The following is an 11,982-nucleotide window of genomic DNA, read 5'->3' as shown; positions in this document are numbered from 1 at the left end:
TCTTAGTTAAATATGCGGTATTAAAGTCAATAATTTAATAATCTAAGATTAAATTATTCATGTGCACATGACAAGTTTTCCAAAGCACAATAGTGGAGTTGCTACAGAGCTCAGAACTGAGCAGACATAACAGGTGTCACACACTCCTGAAGATGTTGAAGTTTCAGCTTAGACAGGAAGAGTGGAGGGACCTCACTGAGGACCTCAGGCATTAGGCTGAAGCTCCAGGGAAGGTACACTTTAAGAGGAAGAAATATACCCTGTAAAAAGGCCAACACCAGTATTAAGCACAGAACAGAAACATCCAGTCCCGTGTCATTAAATGCCATCTCTATTCTGAGGATTTCCAAAATCATAATTACAGCTCAGATCTCTCCATCAAGTTTCTACTCATGTACTTAACTTTCTTTTTGACTCCATTTAAATAATTAATAGCCATCTAATACTGAACTCTGCTCCTGTACTACTCCCCCTTAAAAAATAAAACTAAAAGCAAAAAGCATACTCTTTCTATGTTGCTTTAATTGCTGGAACTTATATGTGCTCAGGTTCAGAATCTTCATGTCATCTTTACTCCATCGTTTCTTACACCTCCCACATTAGCAAATGCAACCATCAACAAACACAATCATATTTCACTCACTTCACTGCTTGTGCGCATCCATGACACCACTGTTTTCACCAGTTTTTTTTTCCATCAGTATCATCCTAATATGCTCCCTGCTTTCATCTTTGTCCCCATACCAACCCACAGTCTCTTTCTAAATTCAGTGGGCTATACTTCTTTATTAAACAAAACATGTTTCTTTCTCAGAATCTTTGTTCTGCTTTGTTTTCAGCCTAGAATGCTCAGCCTCAGAGCCTACATGAATTTCCTTTGACAACCTGTGAACAATACATCTCTTACCCTCTTTATTCTCATTCTTAGCACTTATCATCTGACAAATCATCTTTATATTAGATTATTTTTGTCTTTCTCCATATGAATATATGCATCATTAAAAGTAGAGCCGTTTTTACGTGTATGATCTTCGGTGACCCAAGCATCTGAAACAGAACACGACACACTAGTAGGGGCTTAATATATAACAACTAAGTATAAATATAGTCTTTGTGGCTGCAGGTTGGAGAGAGAGGACAAAAATAATAGGTGATGAGATGGAAGTTGTAAGCAGAAAAAATGAGAAATCACGCTATGACTTGAAGCATAGAAGTGACATAATTGTTTTAGAATTCTAAATGACTAACTGACTAGGAATGAGGATTTTCTTAGGAGCAAAGATGGAGAAACAATAAGAGCCTATTTGAATAGCTTAGTTAAGAGATGATTTTGACTCAGATGAACACGTCATCTGTAGTTTCTGGCTTTTGCAACTAGCTTTTGCATGAACTGAAAACGAAGCTCTTGGGCATCATATATCATACATACAGCTCCTATGGATCTGTATAAATAAGCAATAGTGATGATGGATGTATTTATATATTCATTCCACTTGATTTATAAGATAAATGCCAATTTATAAAAATGAAAAATATTCCCAATATTGAACTATATTATGCCATTTGTATAATAAAAACAAGGAACAGAAAGAAATGCACTCACTTGGATATGTATATCTCCAGAATTCTATTTCTTTTAAAAAACTTAATAAAATTGTTTGCCTTTATGTACAATAAGATACCTGTGTGAAGGAACTGGGAAGAGGGTTTTCCACAATATACCATGGTGTAACTTTTGAAATTTGAACCCTGAAAAGCATTAGCTACATAAAAAATAGGTACATAACATTTAAATATAAAAATTATAAACCTCAGAAAAATATTCAGCATTTTGGCACTTATTTGCTGTTTATTTGCAGTTTATTTTAGAGAAGTAATTTTAACTGTTGGAAACAATATATGGAAATATATCCTAGTTTGGAGTGGAGGGGCAAACTACCCTTCTCTCTGCTTCTTGTACATTTTTCAAAGTATACCTACTTCCACTGCCTTACCGTTACAGCATTTTCTACTGTACCTCTTGTCACAGTTATTGATGTCAAATTGTTATGCTTTTAAGAACAATCATAGTAAACAATCTTATAGCTATATATAGAGAAATATAAATAAGTTTCTAAAAGAAAGTCAGGGCTGGGTGTGGTGGCTCACACCTGTAATCTCAGAAATTTGGGAGGCTGAGACGGGTGGATCACCTGAGGTCAGGAGTTTGAGATCAGCCTGGCCAATATGGTGAAACCCTGTCTCTACTAAAAATACAAAAAATTAACGGGGTGTGATGGCACACGCATGGAGTACCAGCTACTCACTACATGGGAGGCTGAGGCAGGAGAATGGCGTGAACCCCGGAGGTGGAGCTCGCAGTGAGCCAAGATCGCGCCACTAAACTCCAGCCTGGGCAACAGAGCGAGTCTCTGTCTCAAAAAAAAAGAAAGAAAGTCGGCATCAATGGGATTTTATAAATTATATAATCTTGTGATTATTATTATGGTTTGCTACTGAACTGTGTTCATGGCCAAGTAAGCACTAGAATCTGATTACCCTATGAATAATTTATTACTTATTTTGGTAGACTGTAATCAGTTTGTTGTTATTAAGTAAGTGCATAAGCAAATTTGAAAACACTGAATATAGAAGAAATGTATGTAGAGGCTTCATACAGCATAGTTTAAACCCTTGCTTCTGAATTCAGAAAACTTTGCTTTGAGTTTAGACCGTATCATTTACTGAATGAGTGTTTCTTTTTTGCCACATGATTAAAAAAAATTAAAAACTTAATTTTTTTTCTTCCTACTCTGGTTGTGATAACATGTAAAATAAATTTTAAGACAACAAAGCCCTATTTATATTTATACCTTAAATATTGCTTATAACATTGTTCATAAAAATTAAAATAAAACATGGTACATTTATAACCAAGATTTTCTTATGTACAAAAAAGATAAATTTATACTATAAAATATTTAAATATAAGAAAAAGCTCATATTTTATTACTGAATTTAATTTACAATTTTGGAAGTTAAATATGGAAAGGTTTTAATATAGTAAGCTATTTAATATGTTAAAACATTTTCAAAAAACAAAATTCTACTGATAGGCTTTTTGGGGAAAGGTTTTTTTGGAGACAATCGGCTATTGAAAGGTCAAATATAAGTTGGCATTCATGTGTGCTGGGTAATTAAAACAACTTCATAAGCAGGTTGTACATAATTATATTGCATGAATATTTTAAGTTTTTAAATATATATTTCTAGTAGAATGTGGTTTTAATTGATTTAATTCTCACAGTATTATGGGTGTATGAGTCTAGTTGGAAATATTCTTTGGCCTGCTCATATAGCAGCAGATGCACTATTTGCATAAGTAGGATGTTATATGTGGGCTTGTATTTTTGGCTGCCTCTAGATTTATGACACCAATTCATTTTTTTTTGCACAGATGGAAGAAAGACTGGCAATATGAAAAGAGGAGTTAATCGATTTCATTTTTAAAAATTGTTACAATTACTCTGATTTAAATCTGCATATATCTGAATCTGATTACTTCATTCATAAACATATATGAAGCAGTAAATTTTCAGTCACATTATGATTGTGCATTATAAAGTTAGCAATTAAACTAGAGGCTGATGCAGGCACATTAATTGTATTAAAAAATACATTCATTTAATTAGGGAGAAAAAAGTCATTTATAACACTAAACTGAAAAAATAAATGGCTTATTTTTTTCAGAAAAAAATACTATTTTCTTACATAGAATAGTAAATTGCTAAATAAATGGCCATTTTTATGCAGAAAAAATATAAATTATTCTATACTATAAAATATTGCTATTATATTCTTCAGAAATCTCATGTTATTTTAAAATTTTCTTCACTTAGCATAATATGTTTAGAATCTTTAGTAATAGCATACCAGCTTTCTTGTGTTTTTTCTCTGGTTTTCATACAGTATTTTTCTACTTGACATGAAACAGATACTAATTTAAATAATTTGAATTCAGTATAATGTAAAGCATCACACTTTATAATTTTAATAATTTTTTTTCCTAAACGGTACTTTTTTTGTTATAAAGATAAATGGGATATTTGTTTGAAAAAAATTATAGTTTTAAAGAAAGTGTGCAAATTCTTCTTATTAATATTTATCTGAAAATGAAATGGTGCTCACCACTGTGGGGAAGGCTAAGAGTGAGAAAAATGGGAGTACATGGCCAAAGGATACAAAATAGCAGATATGTAGAAAGGACAAGGGTAGATAACTAATGTATAAGATGAGCACTAATGTTAATAAAATTATATGGTACTTTATTTTTTGGATAAGTAGATTTAAGACACTCTCGTCACCAAAAAAGAAACTATGAGATGATAGATGTTAATCTGCTTCAATATAGTAACCATTTTACAATCAATATGTATCCCATAACATCATGTTGTAAAACTCAAATTTACACAATAAAATTTATTTTAATAATTGAAAATTAAAAAATTGAAAAACTGAGACAATTCTGATAGCTAAATGAGTAATGAATTTAATGAATTAATACTGGAAGCAGGGATACCAGATAGAAACTGTTGCCATGCATTAGGAGAAATGTTATAAAGTTTTGAATAAGTCAAGTAGTAATAGAGGGAGGAAAAAATGGATAATGTGAGAAATAGTTATGTGTATATTCAAATTATTTTGTAATTCATTTTTTCAAAAATTAAAATATCACTTTCTAATTTTACTTGACACTTCAAAATATATTATCAACAAATAAAAGTAATGATAATTTTGAAAAAGAAATAGTTAAACTTCTATTAGAAACAGATATGTAGGTATAGGTATATTAGATTGATAGATGTCTAGCTAGATATTGATACACTCACAGAGCACTGAAAAATAAAAATAAAAATGATAGAATCACATTATAAAATTGGCCACATTCGGGGTTGAGGAGAAGAATATTTAACTCATATTTATTTATTACTGAAGTCAAAATACAATTTCTTTCTTTGTTTGAGAATATAAAATGTCTAAAGCACATCTAAATTAATTCTAAAATGTAAGTATCTGCTTAGGGAGAGGATGACTGAACTGCTGTATCCCAAATTAGAAATCTCACTGAGCGCTTTACCTTCGTATAAGAAACAAAAGTTTATTTGTAATAAAAATATGGGGAGTTCATGGTCTTGGAATAACATCTCAAGTGTAAAAATGTATAAAATATTTTTACATAACAATTCTCCAGAATAATTTTCTGAAGAAGGTCCTTATCTATTTTAATTACATGATAGGAAAACACAATAGAGATAATATCAAGAACTAATGATAAAAATTTAAATGTTAAATTCTAAACCATTAAGGATTTGAGATGTTAGCTCACAACTTACATTGTTTCTTCACTCCCCAGTTGCTAGAATTATTACCCCAGAAAATAAGCAAGTGTTTCCAGGAAGAGAAGAAGAAAGCTTTCCATTTCCTAGTTATTCTTGGGGCCTCTATCTAAAAGGAGAGACTCTTTAGTTTCCAAGGTGTCTGTAATACAAATATTCTTGCAATTCCTTTTGCTCAGAAGGCCCAGACCATGCAGGAACATAAGAAATCCAGGAAGAATTTCAGCCTAACACTAAACAGAGTCCAATGTTTAATTTATCTAATAATTATTACAACATTACAAATATTTGAAAACATATTATAATAAAGACATGAATTATTTATTTGCTTCATTTAATTTCAATAGTTTGCTTATTTGATTTATATCTTTTATTCACTGTGGTAAGCAGAATAATGGTTGCCCAAAGATGTTCACATCCTAATCCAGGAGACCTGTGAATATGATACCTTACAAGGCAGACAAAAAGGATCCAAAAATATGATGAATTTAAATATCTTGAAATGAGATTACCCTGGATAATCTGAGTGGTCTCAATGTAATCACAAGAATCCTCACAAGACAAGGGTCAGAGTTGGAGAGAGATGAGAAGATGATAAACTTCTGGCTTTAAAGATGAAGGAAGATGCCCTGTGGCAAGAAATAGTGGCTTCCAGAAGCTGAAGACTAGAGAATTGATTCTCCCTAGAGCATCCAGAAGGAATACATCTTGACACCTTGAAGCCTAGCAAAACCCATTTAAAATGCCTGACTTCAGAAATTTAAAATAATAAATTTGTGTTATATTAAGCAACTAACTTGGTGGAAATTTGTTACAGCAGATAGGAAACTAATATAAAATAAACTAATATATTCATTGAGGAAAAAAATCAGAGTTGAAGAACTGTATGTGTCCTTATTGGAAATTTTTTCCTTATATTTTATTTAGCTATTATGTTAATATTTTCTCATATTGTTTGAAAATAACTCATATCTATTTGATGTTTATTTTCTTTTAAAAGCTTGTGCTCAAAACTCTAAAGTTTTTACAAGGTACTGTATAGGATTTTAAAAATTATTCTGTTCTAAATACCATATAATTAATATTTAATGTCTTTGTAGACTATAAATTGTGTGAAGGTATATCTCAATGAATTTCACATATGAATAAAGCCCATAACCAGCACTTAGAAAGAGAACAATGTATAAATGGCACAATAAGTACCCCTCTGATAATTTTTTCCTCTATTAGATTCATAAAAAACTCTTTTATGTCTGGCTTCTTTCTTTTAACATTTTTTTGTGTGAGTTTGACCTATGTTGCTGCATATAGCAATAATTTGCTCATTTTTATTGCTGTATAATATTGAATTATATGCATATACTAGAGTGCATTTATCCATTTTAGATCATTAGATACTTAATTTTTTGTGCATTGGAATACTTCTGCTATGAATACCTTGTCATGACTTTTTATGCTAATAGCTGTACATTTCTATTACATATAAAATGAAAATAATTTTGTATCATATAGGGTGGACATTTTCATCTTTGATTGTTACTGACAAATAGTTTTCTAAAGTGTTTGTGTCATTTATTTTCCCAATCATTATGTATGAGAATTCCAAATGCCCCATATTCTCTCCAATACTAGGTATTATTCATCTTTTTTCACTTTGACCATTCTAGTTGGTTATAACAGTATTTTATTTTTGTCCTAATTTTCATTCCACAATAAGGAATACATTTTCACATGCTTATTTGCCACTTGAGTACACTCATGTGGGATGCACCTATCAGCTTCTCCTCATTTTTCTATTGAGTCATATATCTTTTTCTTATTAATTTTTGAAAGGTATTTATATAGCCTGCTTACATTTCCTTCTCACACTCGGTGGCTTGCCTGTTTATTCTCTTTATCTTTTCTTTTGATTAACAGAATTGTAATGTACTATAATTTACCAGTGTTTTTCATTTATTGTTAGTGCTTCCCGTTGTACCATTTACTAAGTCTTTTCCTACTGAAAGGTTGTGAAAATATTTTCTTATGTTTACTTCTAAATGCACACTTCTAAATACAATAGTGTTTTAACTTTCCCATTTATGTCTACAAAACATCAACAATTAATTTTGTGTATGTTGTATGGAAGGATAACTAATTTAATTTTTTTTAATTTAAAACAATTTTAGATTTATAGAATTATGGTGAAGTGACTACAGAGAGCTCTGGTATACTTTACTCCAATGTTATTAACATCTACTAACACATCCCTATTATTCACATCTTACAATAGATAGATCCATTTGTCACAATTTACAAACCACTATTGATACATTATTATTAACAAAATGTCTATATATTTTGTTTGTTTGTTTGTTTGCGATGGAGTCTTGCACTATCACTGGAGCTGGAGTGCAATGGCATGATCTCGGCTCACTGCAACCTCTGTGAACCTCAGGTTCACGTGATTCTCCTGCCTCAGCCTCCTGAGTGGCTGAGATTACAGGTGCACGTGACCACATCTGGCTAATTTTCTGTGTTTTTAGTAGAGACGAGGTTTCACTATGTTGGCCAGACTTATCTTGAACTTCTGACCTCATGATCCACCCACCTAGGACTCCCAAAGTGCTGGCGTGAGCCACCACTCCCACCCCAAAAGTCTATATTTTATTCAAATTTTCCACTTTTATTTAATGCACTTTTTATGTGAGATCTCACCAGGATACCACCTTACATTTAGTAGTCATGCCTCCTTAGGCTTTTTGTGGTTGTTATAACCTCTTAGACTTTTCTTATTTTTGATGACCCTGACAGTTTTGAGAATTACTGATCAGATATTTTCTAATATATACCTCAAGTGACATTTGTCTGATATTTTTCTGATGATTAGACTGGAGAAATATGTTTTGAGGAGGAGGACAAATGAAGTAAAGTGCCATTCTCATTACATCATATCAGGGTTACACACTATCAATATGACTAATAATTATTCATGTCAATGTTGATTATCTGAGTTAAAGTAGTGTTTGTAAATTTCTCTGCTATAATTCTACTCTCTTTCTCTTTTGGTAGTGTACCCTTTAGAAAGAAGCCTTTATGTGCATCCCACACTTAAAAAGTAGAAAGTTATGCTTTATCTACTAATGGCAGATTGATTACTGGAATTCTTCTGCATAATAGTCTGTTCTCCCCCATTTATTTATGTATTCATTCATTTATTTATATCATGATACACTCAAATATATTTATTTTATTTTATGGCTATAATTGAATGTATAATTATCTTGCTGTTTAAATTGTTCCAACTTTGCTCATTTGGAATGCATTTGTTAGGTCCCTGTATTCTTTTGAAATACTGAGATCTTCGTGTGTGTGTGTGTGCATGTGTGTGTGTGTGTATGATGTTTCTTTCTTTCTTTTTTTTTTTTTCCTTTCCTGAGCCTAATTTCAGGCACACAAGATGCTCCAATCTCATCTTGCCTATTTCCAATCCAGTACTAGATTCAGCTTTTTCTCCAAGGTGTACAGATTCCTTTAATTGAATAATGTTACTAGAAACCAAGAACTGGCAACTAAGTGTGCTTGTTGCTATTTGGGTAATGTTCCTTCTAGACCTCAGCTACCAGAGCAAAAGCACATATATATATATACACACACACACACACACACACACACAGACACACACGTATGTATGTGCAAACCTGTGCATATACAAACATCTATAAATATTTCTATATGTAACTATGTGTATATTAAATGAAACATGAATTTATAATGATGTCTCTAATCTATTACCACATGGATTATCATTCTAGTCACTTCCCATTGATTATTTGTAACTTCCCATTCTAAATGTAAAAAACATGGCTTCCAACATCTGCCATCCATTTGCTAAACTGACCAATGCCTGTATATATGTGTAATGTTTGTAAAATTGTTGACCTGCACCCTTATAGGGAATAGTTTTATCAACTAGCATACAGTGCTTATCTAAAGCTCCCACTACCTTTAGTCTTATACATTCTATTCACTTTCAAAGCTACTAACATCAACACCTTATCCCTTATTCTATTAATTTCATACAGTTATATTACATTTAGATTCTCTGGACAAATTTTGAATTCCATTTCAGTTCCACCGACTACTTAAATTTTTTTAATTGCATATATTAAAGTGTACTCATTATGCTGTAAAATTTTATGTGTTTTGAAAAATACTTAATGCTTTCAATTTACCATTATGTATCAAACACAATAATTACATTATCCTAAAGATTCCCTGTGTTTCAGTTATTTAACTGCCTCCCACTTCAACCCTTAAACACCGGCAACTCTCAATCTGTTTACCATCTCTATAATTTTGTTTTTTCGTGAAAGTCATATTAGTATCATGTGGCATGTAGCTTTTCTTTAGACTGGCTTCTTTCATGTAGCAATATAAAGAATAATAAAATAATGTTTGTAAGCAATTGTCGATTTTCATAGGATTAGCATTAGTAGTTACAAATTTCTGTCGGCAGAAGTGTGTCATACTTAAATATCTAGTTTTTCTAAATAGTTTTTGTGGAAGATAAATAGAAGTAAAACTTGAACCATATCATGTCTGAACATTGTTCTTGATAAAAGGTTACTAATGGCTGAAAATACCTAAATGAGAACCTTAAAATGTGATGCAATTTTTATCAGCACACGTTTAATTTTAAGATCTATTTGGAACCCTACCCAAACCATCTGGGGAGAAATTCCTTCAGGGAAAATAAAAAAACACTGCATCGTGATTCTATTTGCTACCATTAGCAGACATTGCAGACTTGTTAATAGCATCTGTCTTTTACATTTTCTGGCCATATGTTCATGCAGATGAAACATTAACACTCATTGATTGTACAATTCCATTAATCTCTATCATTCTTTTCACAAATAAAATAATCTCCAATTAGGTATCCTTTCAAATACTATGATTCCTCTATTGATTAAATTTTTATCTCACTGACTTTTCAATCCTGAATTTGCTATCTCCATCTGAATATCTATTGTCCTCTGAAGCCCCATTCTATGGTGAACACAGAAAAAAAAAATTATTCTGTATCCTCATGCTCTTTCCAGAATCTATGCAAAATCTCCTTGCCTTAGCAGACATTTTCCTGCTTCTCAAAAACATCCATTTGTGGTAATGTCATTTTTCTCCAAACTCCCCTTGGCCTTTGTTTAAATTCCCATGTCATCTGTATACAGCATTACAACCTTCACCCTCGCTTTTCCTCTTAGTCACTCTGTATTTTACTGAGTTTTAAAATTCTGGTCTCAGTGTCTTTCTACCTATTTCAATAATCTCTGTTTATCTGTTTTTCTGTCTCTCTCTCCCAACACAAGCACACACACACATACACATAAAATAAAAAGGCGTAATTTTTATATGGGTAAATAACACTTTTAAAACTCAACATTATTTTCTCAAAAAAAGACTTTTTTTTCATAGTAAATGTCTTTGCTATAGTCTTATAATGTTCTCTAAAGTGACCTTTTGGAACTACATTTTCTTTAGCATGTAAGTTTAGTGAGTCAAAATGGAAATCTTGAGAGGTAATTCAAGAATATTCATTCATTTACCTATTCATGAGTTCATTCATTTAAAAATCATTTTATGAGTGATTACATTATTCCAGGTAGTTTCTGAGAATTAAAGAAAAAAAAAGACACTGACTTTATTTGAGTAAATTTAATCCAGTAGAGAAATAGACATGCAAATGAAGAATTAAAACGTAATGTGCTTTTTGATGTACTGAATATATGAATGCAGTGTAATTAGTGCTCAGGGAAGGATTTTCCAATTCACTCTACAACTTTGAAACACTGAGAATAACTTGTAAAAAAAAAAAAAAAACACTATGATATAACTGTATTTTCGCCCACAAAGACCATATACCTGTGGAAATATACTCATGGAAATGACAAGGATGATGATGATAATCATAGATTATCATTGTACTAAACATGATGGGAAAATATAAAGAAGTCTAGGCAATAATTAATTTAATTTTTATTTAATGTATCTATTAAATTCACTTCTTTTGTCTGAAGAGCTGCTGTTTAAAATAAAATACAGTATTAAACTCATTTCCTAACAATTAACATTCACTGATTTTGCATCTTACATATAAATCTGAAGACGAATAAAATGTTTTTTTACCTTTAAGGTCTCAGAGAATACTTGTTAAATCATACACACAAACAAAATAAATCAATGTGTTAAAGATTACAACTTGAGTTTTTTAAACAATGTGTTTAATACACCGTGTTTTAACAATATGTTAAGGGTTAAAAACGAGGTAAATTAAAGCATGGTTGTGGAAGCTGATTATTAGAAAGGAATGATAAATGATCTTGGCCTGGAGAGGTGAGTAGGAGTTTGCAAGAAAAATGAGGGATTGAAGGTTATTGTAAAAGTTAAAAGAATGTTTTCTAAGCTATGTAATTATAGAAGGGTATTGCAATTTTGGGTAATGGTGAGAAGTTCTCTGTGGAATTTTGTGTGAGGAGTAAAAAAAAAAAAATTGAGGTTGAGGTATAAGTTAGAGTCAAATTTTCAGTGGGTATGATATATGCAATTTTCAGGAAGATCACTGTTT

The sequence above is a fragment of the Pongo pygmaeus genome, chromosome 3, assembly GCF_028885625.2.
Source record: "Pongo pygmaeus isolate AG05252 chromosome 3, NHGRI_mPonPyg2-v2.0_pri, whole genome shotgun sequence".
NCBI classification, from domain to species: Eukaryota; Metazoa; Chordata; class Mammalia; order Primates; family Hominidae; genus Pongo; species Pongo pygmaeus.
The sequence above is the reverse complement of the archived record's forward strand: the minus strand, read 5'-3'. Positions refer to the sequence as shown.